Here is a 12,073-nt window from a genome sequence, read left to right as displayed (position 1 = left end):
TGTGGGTTCCCTAATAAGGAAAACCGGGGGCCAACTCTGACATGATCTCTGTTGTCTGCTTTTTGGTCACTTCTCCCTAGCAGAGCTGCCTCACCAAGCCTTAGAGAAAGAGGATGCACTCAGTCCTGATGTGACTTAATCTGGAGTGGGTGGGTGGAGGGCTCCCCTTTTCTGAGGAATAGGGGAAGACAGATGGGGAAAGATGGAGGGAGGGTGGACCAGGAGGAGAGGAGAGAGTGGGCTAAGATCAGGAAGTAAAGTAAAGAAATTAATTAATTAATTACAAAAAAGTGCTTGCTATATGTTAGAGTACAGACCAAGAAACACATGTGCATATGTGGACACACACACACACAAATCCATGCGTATACACACGCACACATGCACACACAAACACAAACACAAACACACATCCTACAGACAATTTTAGGACCCTCACACAATGTTATAATGATTAAAACAGTTTCAATTCTAGAGACATCCAGTTTTAAAATTTTTTGATCATGAAACCAAATCTGTTATCCAAAATATAAAATGTACTCACATTTACAATTGTTAATAGTTTTCTTCCTTCTTTCTTATTTTTATTTTCTATTAAATTTATTTATTTATTATTAATTAATTTATTCACTTCGTATCCCAGCTGTAGCCCCCTACTTAGTCCACTCCAAAGGCCACCCTCCTCACCTCTTCTTCTCCAATTCCCCTCCCCCAGTCCACTGATGGGGGAAGTCCTCCTTCCCTTAGATCTGACTTAGCCTATCAGGTCTCATCAGGACTGGCTGCATTGTCCTCCTCTGTGGCCTGGAAAGGCTACTCCTCCCTCAGGGGGAGGTGATCAAAGAGCCACCACAGAGTTCATGTCAAAGGCAGCCCCTATTCCCATTATTAGGGAACCCTCTTGGGCACTGAGCTGCCATGGGCTACATCTGTGCAGGGGTTCTATATTATCTCCAAGAATGGTCCTTGTTTGGAGTATCAGTCTCAGAGAGGACCCCTGTCCTAAGATATTTTGGCTCTGTTGATTTCTTTGTGGATCTCCTGTCTCCTCCAGGTCTTTCTATCTCTTCCTTCTTTCATAAGATTCTCTGCACTCTGCCAAAAGTTTGGTTATGAGTGTCAGCATCTGCTTTGATACCTTGCTGGGTAGAGTGTGTCAGAGGCCTTCTGTGGTAGGCTCCTGCCCTGTTCCCTGATTTTTCCCTGTTCCAATATCTCTCCCCTTTTCCTTTCTGAATGAGGATTGAGGACCCAGGGTCCTCCCTCTTGATTAGCTTCAGCTATACCACTCCTGGGCTATATCTATATATATCTATATCTATCTATCTATATCTATCTATCTATCTATCTATCTATCTATATCTATCTATCTATATCTATCTATATCTATATCTATCTATCTATCTATCTATCTATCTATCTATCTATCTATCTATCTATCTATCTATCTATCCAAAAGATGCTCAAGTACATAACAAGGACATTTATTCAACCGTATTCATAGCAGCTTTATTTGTAATAACCAGAAGCTGGAAACAACCCAGATGTCCCTCAGTTGAAGAATGGACACAGAAATTGTGGTATTTTTACACAATGGAAGACTACTCAGCAATTAAAAACAAGGAAATCATGAAATTTGCAGGCAAATGGTGGGAACTAGAAACGATCATCCTGAGTGAGGTATCTCAAAAGCAGAAAGACACACATGGTATATACTTACTTATAAGTGATACTAGACATATAATATAGGATAATCATACTAAAATCTGTACACCTAAATTTTCTTCCTTCTTATCAGTTGCCTTATGTTGCAATTCAGACAAATTAACACCTTTAAACTTTAGCTTTCCCTTATGTGGAATTTTCTGAAGAAATAGGTAAAATTAATGACAGCATTTTTAAGTAATGGTTTAAGTAATGATCAAGAAAATATCTGTTATTTACTATAAAACAGTAGCAATTTTTTATCATTTCTCTTTTTATCTTTTTAAGTTCTTTACAATTAAAACATTTTTTATGCATTTAGGCATTGGGTGTGCATCCGTGTTTGTGCGCTAGGTGCCTGGCTGATAATCACATTCATCAGAAGATGTCAGATTTTCTTGAATTGGAGTTACCAAAGGTTCTAAAACATCATATGGGGGCTCAGAATCAAATGTGATTCCTCTGCGAGAGCAACAGTTTTTCTTGGCTATTTAAGCATCTCTCCATTCTTTTAACAATATTTCTAACAATAAATGTATTGATGAGTTGTTGGTACAGATTTACTTGTTCATTATATAACAAAGGGAATATACCTGTTTCAAAAACAACTCATTTCATTACAGCATAAAAGTGAGTTATTTTATTAAAGTGATCAGACCTCAACTTGCCTGATAACAAATGTATTTTGTAGAACATTAGGTTGCTAATCATGCAGAAACACTGAAGACACAAATAATAGTGAAGTTTTTAATATTAATCACAGGTTATTCACTTTGTATCCCACCCGCAGACCCCTCCCTCAGATTGTATTTGTCTCAATGTTTATGTTGTTACTAGAAATCCTCATATCAGTTACTTCGTGTATAAAATGGGATTATTTTCATATTGTTTTTAAAAATAGAGATTGTATAAATGTTAATGGTTATCTGGTATTCTCTGAATAGTTTTTCAAATATTTCTATTTCAAACATTTGTTTGAAGCTAACTGAATGTTTGAAAAAAAAAAGCATACAAAGCAGGCCTTTATGTAAAGGAATCTATCCTATAGCATATTTTATCAGTAGTTAGAATCTTATATGTGTTTGTTTACAGTTCTCCCCATGAGTAGCAATGTTGGGACAAACCTCTGCTTCATTTTCCACTGATTTGCCTTTTGTCTTCCAGGTTGTATAAATGCAGAGCAATGCATATATTTATTGGCCTTTCTCAGTCATTGCTATTGCTAATCGTAACTCCGGATATTCTTATTAATCACAGTATATTGTGCAATAAACCTGACCAACAGAAGAATCATTCATTATGTGGAATCTTTGCTTCCTGCAGATACAGATCCTTGCTGTTTCCTTTGAAAAGTGAAAGATGTTACAAGCAGAGGTGCTGATCTGTCATTAGACATGCAAGCAATCAATCCAAACCCAGTTTTAAACCTACCCATTCCCCAGGAGTTTGCTGCTGTTAGCATAAAGTGATACATAATGATTTTAAGGGGGTAATTAACACATAATTAAATATTTATTCTCTCTATAAAAGGGGGCCTAAGAGCTTTTGACAGGATACTAAATGCAGAACGTACTCACTTCCTTTGGATATAAAGAGCAGAAGGTGACTAGGGACCTCGTCTGCAGATCTTCACTATGTAATGTTAGAGAACTACATCTTCCATTACTGAGTTTTTTAATTAACAACTCTGTCTCAAGATGCAAGGTGAGGACCCACACCAGAGGCTGTCCTTTGACTTCTACGTGTAAGCCAGGTCATGTCTTCAACTACACATGCTTACACACACACACACACACACACACACACACACACACCACACACACAATTACACTTATAAGTGTTCTTACCTGGAGAACTAATAAGAAATTGTCAGTCCTTAAAACATACATACAAGTAACATTAAACATAGCAAGCTTTGTTTAGAAATACATATTATTATGCATATAACAACAATTAATGAAAAATAGAACATAATTTTGAAGCAGAGCAAAGGTGGTTGTGGGAGGTTTCAACAGGAGGAAAGGTAAGGCTGGTCTCTCACTCAGGGGGAGGTGGTCAAAGAGCCAGCCACTGAGTCCATGTCAGATATGTTCCCTGTTCCCATTACTAGGGAACCTACTTGGACACTGAGCTGCTCTGGGCTACATCTGTGCAGGGTTCTGTGTGGTCTCCATTCATGGTCTTTGATCGGAGTTTCAGTTTCAGAAAAGACCCCTGGGCCGAGGAGATTTTTCGGTTCTGTTGCTCTCCTTGTGGAGCTCCTGTCCCCTGCAGGTCTTTCATCTCCCCTTTCTTTCATATGCAGCCGGTCCTGAGGAGACCTGATAGGCTAAAGTCAGATGAAGGGGAGGAGGACCACCCCTATCAGTGGACTAGGGAAGGGGCATGGAAGGCTAAGAGTGAGGGAGGGTGAGGTTGGGAGGGGACTAAGTGGGAGCTACAACTGAGATACAAGTGAATGAATTGTAATTAATTAAAAAATAAAATAAAAATTGAATCACACATGAAAAAATAATAGAAGGAAAGGGAAGAGAGAAATTATGTAATTATAATCTCTAAAAATGAAACACATAGTTCAAGGGTATTCCCCACTTTTTTTTTTTCTAACTGATTTAATGTGTCTGGTTGTATGTTGATGTCTTTGATCCACTTGGATTTTAGTTTTTATTAGATAAAAACTAATAGATTATAGATCTATTATTAATCTATTAAAATCTATTATTAATAGATTTTAGATCTATTTTTATTTTTCTACAAGTAGACATCCAGTTAGACCAGCACCATTTGTTGAAGATGCTCTTTTCTCCATTGTATGGTTTTGGCATCTTTGTCAAAGATCAGGTGTCCATAAGTGTGTGGGTTTATTTCTGGGTCTTCTGTTCGATTCCATTGATCCACCATTCTGTTTCTATGCCAGTACCATGCAGTTTTCAAAACTGTTGCTCTCTAGTACAACTTAAGATCAGGGATGGAGATACCTCCAGAAGATCTTATATTGCAGAGGATTGTTTTAGCAATTCTGGGTTTCTTGTTATTCCATATGAAGTTGAGAATTTTTCTTTCCAGGTCTGTAAAGAATTGTATTGGTAATTTGATTGGAATTGCATTGAATCTGTAGATTGCTTTTGGTGAAATGGCCATTTTTAATGTTAATCCTTCCAAGCCATGAGCATGGGAGATCGTTCCATTTTCTGATATCTTCTAATTCTTTCTTCAGAGACTTGAAATTTTTTTTCATACAAGTCTTTGACTTGCTTCGTTAGGGTTAAGGATCATCCTGAGTGAGCTGTCCCAGAAGTAGAAAGACACACACAGTATATACTCACTCATATAGACATATAACATAGGATAAACCTACTAAAATCTGTACATCTAAAGAAACTAATCAAAAGAGAGGACCCTGACTAAAATCCCCATCCTGAAAGGCAAAGAGGATGGACATCAGAAGAAAAAGAAAACAGGAAACAACCTAGGAACCTGCCACAGAGGGTCTCTGAAAGCTCTGCCCTGCAGACTATCAAAGCACATGCTGAGACTTATGGCCAACTGTTGGGCAGAGTGAATGGAATCTTATGTAAGAAGTGAGAAATAGTAAGAGCTGGAGAGGACAGGAACCCTACAAGGAGAGCAACAGAACCAGAAAATTTGAACACAGGGAACTTCCCAGGGACTCATACTCCAACCAAGGACTATTCATGGAGATAACTTAGAACCCCTGCACAGATGTAGCACATGACAGTTCAGTGTCCAAGTGGGTTACATAGTAATGGGAAGAAGGACTGCCTCTGACATAATCTGATTGGTCTGCTCTTTGATCATCTCCCCCTGAGGGGGAGCATTCTTACCAGGCCACAGAAGATGACAATGCAGCCACTCCTGATGTGATCTAATAGACTAAGATCAGAAGGAAGGAGAAGAGGACCTCCCCTATCAGTGGACTTGGGGAGGGGCATGCAGTGAAGAAATGAAAGGGAGGGTGGGGTCGGGAGGAGAGTAGGGAGGGGCTTATGGGGAATACAAAGTGAATGAAGTGTAATTAATAAAAAAGAAAAAAAATGAAACAAATAATTAAAATAAATAGAAGTAACCATGTCTAAACACCGCAAAAATTTATAAAATATATTTCTCACTATTGTCCACTCCAAAGAATGGAAAAAGACTCCTCCAGTGTCAAGTGATGTGGGGTAGGATTTCATAAGAAAATCTTAGGCACAAAAAAATTGAGTTATAAGACCTTTTATTTTTCATCATTTTGTTGAAAAATATAAATTCCCCAAATAGTCTTAAGTACTTACAGACAGATATTCAATTGTTTTTGCATTTTAGTTTGTAGGCTTTGGAGTAAATAAAATTAGCATACAATTTATAATACACTTACATGAAAACTAGCTAGTATTGTACAATTTTAATAATATATTTATTACCCAGAAATGTTTAAATATGCTTATATATACATATTATGTGTGTATTTTCATACTTACATTGATAAATAAGGATTCCTTAAATTTCAAACTATTGAAGTTTTTTATTTTTATAAACATTAATACAATTTAATGTAATTTTTAAAATTTAAGACAAATTTAATAATATTACATTTATGTTTGAAAGGCTGAATTAAAATATTTTATGCAGCTTTTATTTCTATCACATATTTTTCTGTTCCAATGGGAATAACTTTTCATAAAATATACATGGGAAGCCATTTTGAGGTTTAATTTTGGATTATTTTAATCTACATGTTTTCAATTGGAACTCTATACAAAGTACCATGCAAAGTGCTGCTTATACAGAGCAAAATCTAGGTCTTTTTTCTAGAGTGAAGTCTGAGGTGCAGTTGCCAGCACGGTGCAGTTTTGGTGAGGACTTGCTTTCAGTTTTTGTATTAATGAACTTGTGTCCTGGCTCAGCAGAAAAAGTCAAGCAAAGCAAAGCAAAACAAAACACCTTACTAGTTATTTTATCCTCCTTGTGCAGAAAGTAATCTATTCTTCGTAGTATAAGCCCATGATGTAATTTCCTTCCGAAGATACATATCCAAATACTACCATATTAATAGGAGAGTTTAAAAATGAATTTTGAATCAAGACAATCAGAATTCCCACATGATGGGGGAAATAATCTTTAAGACCCCTAAAATTTAGTGTAGAGCTCCTGCCACTTGATACCTGCTGGCAGAGGGATAATGGTTTTTCTTTAGAACATGGCCATAGAGTGGACCCTATGTGGATGGCTGGCACCCACACACACAAGGACTAATAGTCTTACTGGGGAATAAAAAGAAGCAAATATAGTAATACGAACGCTTAGGGGAGATACAGAGATATTGTCAATAAAAATGTGTGTTGGATTACATAATCTCTATTACTATTAGCCCTATAATTATTGTGGCAGTATTTTTAACCTGCTATCACAATCAAATAAAACACAGATTACATTTTATAATTGCCTATTTACCCTGGGCTTGGCAGATATTTCTACCTATGCTATTTCAATAATTTCACCATCCACCTCCCAGCCTCCAACCAATGACATTCTCCTTAACTCTACTCATCTGGGCTATCTTCCAGCCATAACCTTATAAATATTTACTTGTATTCTTCATCTGGGCTTTTCCAAGCCATTATTGTTGTCTTTCTTCCTGACCCACATGACTTCTTCTCCACACTAATCCATCCTGTTGTCCTCCTTCCTCTTCTCTTCCTGTCTGTCTGTTTCCCATGATCCTCTTGAGCCCAAAGCCTGGAAACCTTAGCACACCTATCTGATTCTGCCCTGTCCAGGTTTTAGGCCTTTAATCAATCAGGTATAATATCTTAGGCAGGTTTACACAACAAGGATAGGTGTATAGAGACAATAACCAGATCTTGAGGGCCAGTAATTAGCATCAAAATACAAGCATCAGACCAACCCCTAACACAGGGATTTGGAGAAGGAAAATGAAATATGATATTTCATTTTATATTTGTATATAATTCTCAAAAGTTTAAAAAAATCTAGAAAATTTTAGAAGACATGACCACTCGATTTTTGTAATAGTTTATGATGCTGTAATTCATTTACATAGTTTGAGTATATCATATTATGTGCTATTTAGCTTGTTCTAGAGTATCAAATCCTGAGGTTCCCTTTAAAAACTCTTTCTTTTTTTTTTAAGTTTTATTTTTCTCATTAGTTACATTTTGTTAATTCTGTATCCCAGCTGTATCCCTTCTTCCCTCCCCAGTCCCACCCTCCCTCCCTCATCTCCTCCCTGCCCCTTTCCAAGTCCACTGATAGGGAAGGACCTCCTCCCCTTTCATATGACTACGTTTTGTCAGGTATTTTCAGGACTGGCTGCAAAGTCCTCCTCTGTGGTCTAACAGTACTGCTCCTCCCTTGGGAGGTGGGGAGGTCAAAAAGCCAGTCATTGAGTTCCTGTTAGAAATAGTCCTTGTTCCCCTTACTATGGGAAACCAATTGATTACTGAGCTATCACGGGTCACATCCGAGCAGAGGTTCTAGGTTTTATCCTCTTATGGTCTTTGGTTGAGTGTCCATCTCAGAAAAGACCCTGTGCCCAGATATGTTTGGTCCTTGTGGAGTTCCTATCCTTTCCACATCAAACTCCCCTTCTTTCGTATGATTCCCTGCACTCTGCTGAGGGTTTGGTTATGAGTCTTAGTATCTACTTTGATACACTGCTAGGTAGAGTCTTTCAGATGCCTTCTGCGGTAGACTCCTGTCATATGTTCAATGCATATCCCATTTGTCTTTCTAAATGAGGATTGATCATCATACCCCGTGTCTGCTTTCTTGATTATCTTCTTTAGGTGTGTAGATATCATTATGTTTATCATATCTTGTAGGTCTATATAAGCGAGTATATTCCATGTTTGTCTTTCTCCTTCTGGGATACTTCACTCAGAATGATCTTTTCTAGATCCCACCATTTGCCTGCAAATTTCATGATTTCCTCTTTTTTGATTGCTGAGTAGTATTCCATTGTGTAAAAATACCACAATTTCTGTACCCATTCCTCCATTGATGGACAACTAAAGAAACTGAAAAGCAACAAACCAAGTAATCCAATTAAAAAATGGGGAGCAGAGCTAAACAGAGAATTCTCTGTAGAGGAATATAGAATGGCAGAGAAACACTTAAAGAAATGCTCAACCTCATTAGCCATTAGGGAAATGCAAATCAAAACAACCCTGAGATTTCACCTTACACCCATCAGAATGGTCAAGATGAAAAACTCAAGTGACAACACATGCTGAAGAGGTTGTGGAGAAAGGGGAACCCTCCTCCACTGCTGGTGGGAATGTAAACTGGTACAACCACTTTGGAAGTCAATCTGGTGCTTTCTCAGACAACTAGGAATAGTGCTTCCTCAAGACCCAGCTATACCACTGCTAGGCATATACCCAAAATTTGCTCAAGTACACAATAAGGACATCTGCTCAACCATGTTTGTAGCAGCTTTATTTGTAATAGCCAGAACCTAAAAACTCTTTCTTAAAGATATATCCAAATGAATATATCTAAATATAAAATAAATAGTCTCATTGATTCAGGTTTTAGTTTGTAAAAATAATACTATAATTATCTTTAACATTATTGTAACATCTAAAATATATTAATAAAGTACTTACAATCCTGAAAAACTCAGCCAGTAGGTGTTGTAACAGTGTTAAATTGTTTTCAGTTCTTTATAAAGGAGACCCCACTAAGTTTGATATCATGACTTGATAGATTTTAAAATTTTTGTGAATTATTTTCTTCTTTCAATTGTTCTTTACTTTCCAGATCCTCTCCCCATCTTCCTCATGGTCTCTTTGTTAGAGAAACTGATGTTTGTTTTTATGCTGATAATTTTCTGATGTTTGAGAAAAATTCTGTCCATAGATTTCTGTAAGGGAAGAAAGTTCTGTACTGTACAACACAGAAGACACGGATATTCAGCTACTGAGCGTTGGAGTAAAATACGAATGGTGTGCTGCGGAAATTTTGAATTATGTTGTTACTTACAACCTTTTGTTAGAGGTAGTAACACACTCTTCTGTATTGTTTGGGACTCGTGCAGAGTTTGGACTCAATAATCACTCTTAGAGACCAGTGCCTACTGGGGGCTACAGCTGGGATACACAGTGAATAAACTGTAATTGATAAAAATTTTAAAAAATAAGAAATAAGAAAAAAGAAATTATATATGCATATATATGAATTTATCTTATATATTATTTTAATAATTGTATGCATTCACAGTTGATTAAATGCATTTTAGCAAATATAGCTTGAATGAATAGTTACATTTCTAAGATGTTTGATGTGGTCCAAAAAATAAGATTATTGTATTTAAGTAGGATAGAATTGAATCCTTTTTTTGTTTGCTAACAGAAAATATCCCATAAAATTGTCATTCACAACATTCATAGTTGAGAATCATGGGATATAATTACAAAAAAAACTAAACAAAATTTCATAATGGGTAACCTACAATAGGTACTCCAGTAAAGAAGTGTGGATTGCTCTCCCTCAGCAGCCTTCAGTTGCCATTGATTCTGACACCACTACATACACATATAGGTAGCATTAATTAGATTTAGCTTGTTATAAAAAACAACAACTTTGAAGTTAGGAGAGAGATAGAAAATATTTTTGCATGTGGTGAGCTTTAAGTGAGAGAGTAAGAAACGTATATAATCTAGATACATTGTATAAATTTATGAAATATACAAAATTTTACATTTATCTTGATGCTAGTGAAGATGAAAATATTAACATAGGAAGACAAAGGGGCATCTGTGAAACACCTTATACCAGAAAAGAATAAGGTAGATTCAGTGATGAGCATTCTTTATACAATGGCATCACTGCAATAAAACTGATATTAATTTTATTTATATTAGTATAAACAACTACATAAAACTAACTTGCTTCACTAAAATGAATGTTTGTGTAAATGGCAATATTAAAGATATGAGTCAGTGGAAACTTCAAGAGTCCATTGCATATCGTTGGCTTGTTTATCTCCTCTAGGATCTTGAAATGCTCTCCTTGGAGTGGAACCTGTTATGCATAACCAGCCCTGCTCAGAAAGACTAACAGAGCTGCTGGCCATAAGAAAAAAAGAAACGAAATTATTTTAAAAGGGAGAAAAATCATAGATACTGAATTGAACAGGAGTGTTGAGAGTTAGAGGGGTTGCCAAGCTGGATTCCAGGACAATTAGGAAGCCAGATCAATTAAACAAAGTTGGACCTAGGCAACCAAGAGGGAGATGGAGGTATCGGGAATGCATTTCAAAGACTAACTTATCTAACACACCCTAATTGGCTCTGATATTTTTTCTTCTAACATGGCAAGTGCAAGAGCCCAAGGAGCCAGTGCTATATCCCCAGGGTAGCTGATCCATCCAGAATGGAGTCTTGGTTGCATATGCTGATTCCAAAAGGGCCCTGGGAGAGGGGGAGGCTGCCCTAAATTGCCATCTGCTGTTGTTTTGCTCCTTCCACTTTTTTTTTTTTTTGGCTCTTTCCTTGTGGTTTAGAAATTGACTCATTCCTAACAAACATCTGAATACTCTTTGAAATAAAAAAAAATCAAGATTTTTTTTCAGCAATATTGGTTTTCACATTTTAGTATTTAACCCCACTTCAATTATTCTTTATTAGTTTATAAAATAATTTATTTTAATAAAAATAGAAAAAATTTATTTAATTTCATACTTATATTAAACATATGTCCTTTTATAGAGGCTGTTTTAAAACCACCATAATCTTAAGTCAAATCAGTAATATTTGAATTTATTCAGTGTATCAGTTTAGTACCATCCTTGTGTTCCAGGCTATAAATAAAATAAAACATCAAATCAACTAAAGCTTAAACTCAAATATTCCAGTGGAAAACACACTATATGCAACTTTCATTATTGCCAACACACACACTCTTTCTCATATACATACATAGTATATATAACTGTATATGATTGCCATGATATGTTAAGGGTGTGTGTAAGAGGTTTTAAATTTCAAAACAAAGGGTCTGGACTGGAACTCTGAAATTAGGCACTTGGTAGTGGTACATTGAAGTATTCCTTTTTAAAATTATTATTATAATAATATAATACTACACTTGATCTTAGCCAAAAGGCCGAGAAGCGATAGACCTACAAGATATGATAAACATAATGAAATCTACACACCTAAAGAAGATAATCAAGAAAGTGGACACAGGCGAAGGTGATTAATCCTCATTTAGAAAGACAAATGGGATGTTCATTGAACTTATGACAGGAGTCTATCACAAAAGGCATCTGAAAGACTCTACCTAGCAGTGTTTCAAAGCAGACACTAAGACTCATAACCAAACCCTCGGCAGAGTGCAGGGA

The 12,073-nt window shown here is 36.4% G+C and overlaps 1 pseudogene; it reads right to left on the bottom strand.

The window, feature by feature from the left end:
* Positions 1-11,771: 11,771 nt before the first annotated feature.
* On the bottom strand, positions 11,772-11,847 carry LOC129688784 (U2 spliceosomal RNA; annotated as a pseudogene).
* Between the last annotated feature and the right edge of the window lie 226 nt (positions 11,848-12,073).

Source organism: Psammomys obesus, unplaced genomic scaffold (assembly GCF_907164565.1).
Source record: "Psammomys obesus unplaced genomic scaffold, mPsaObe1.curated_primary_1811, whole genome shotgun sequence".
Classification (NCBI taxonomy): Eukaryota; Metazoa; Chordata; class Mammalia; order Rodentia; family Muridae; genus Psammomys; species Psammomys obesus.
The sequence above is the reverse complement of the archived record's forward strand: the minus strand, read 5'-3'. Positions and strand labels throughout refer to the sequence as shown.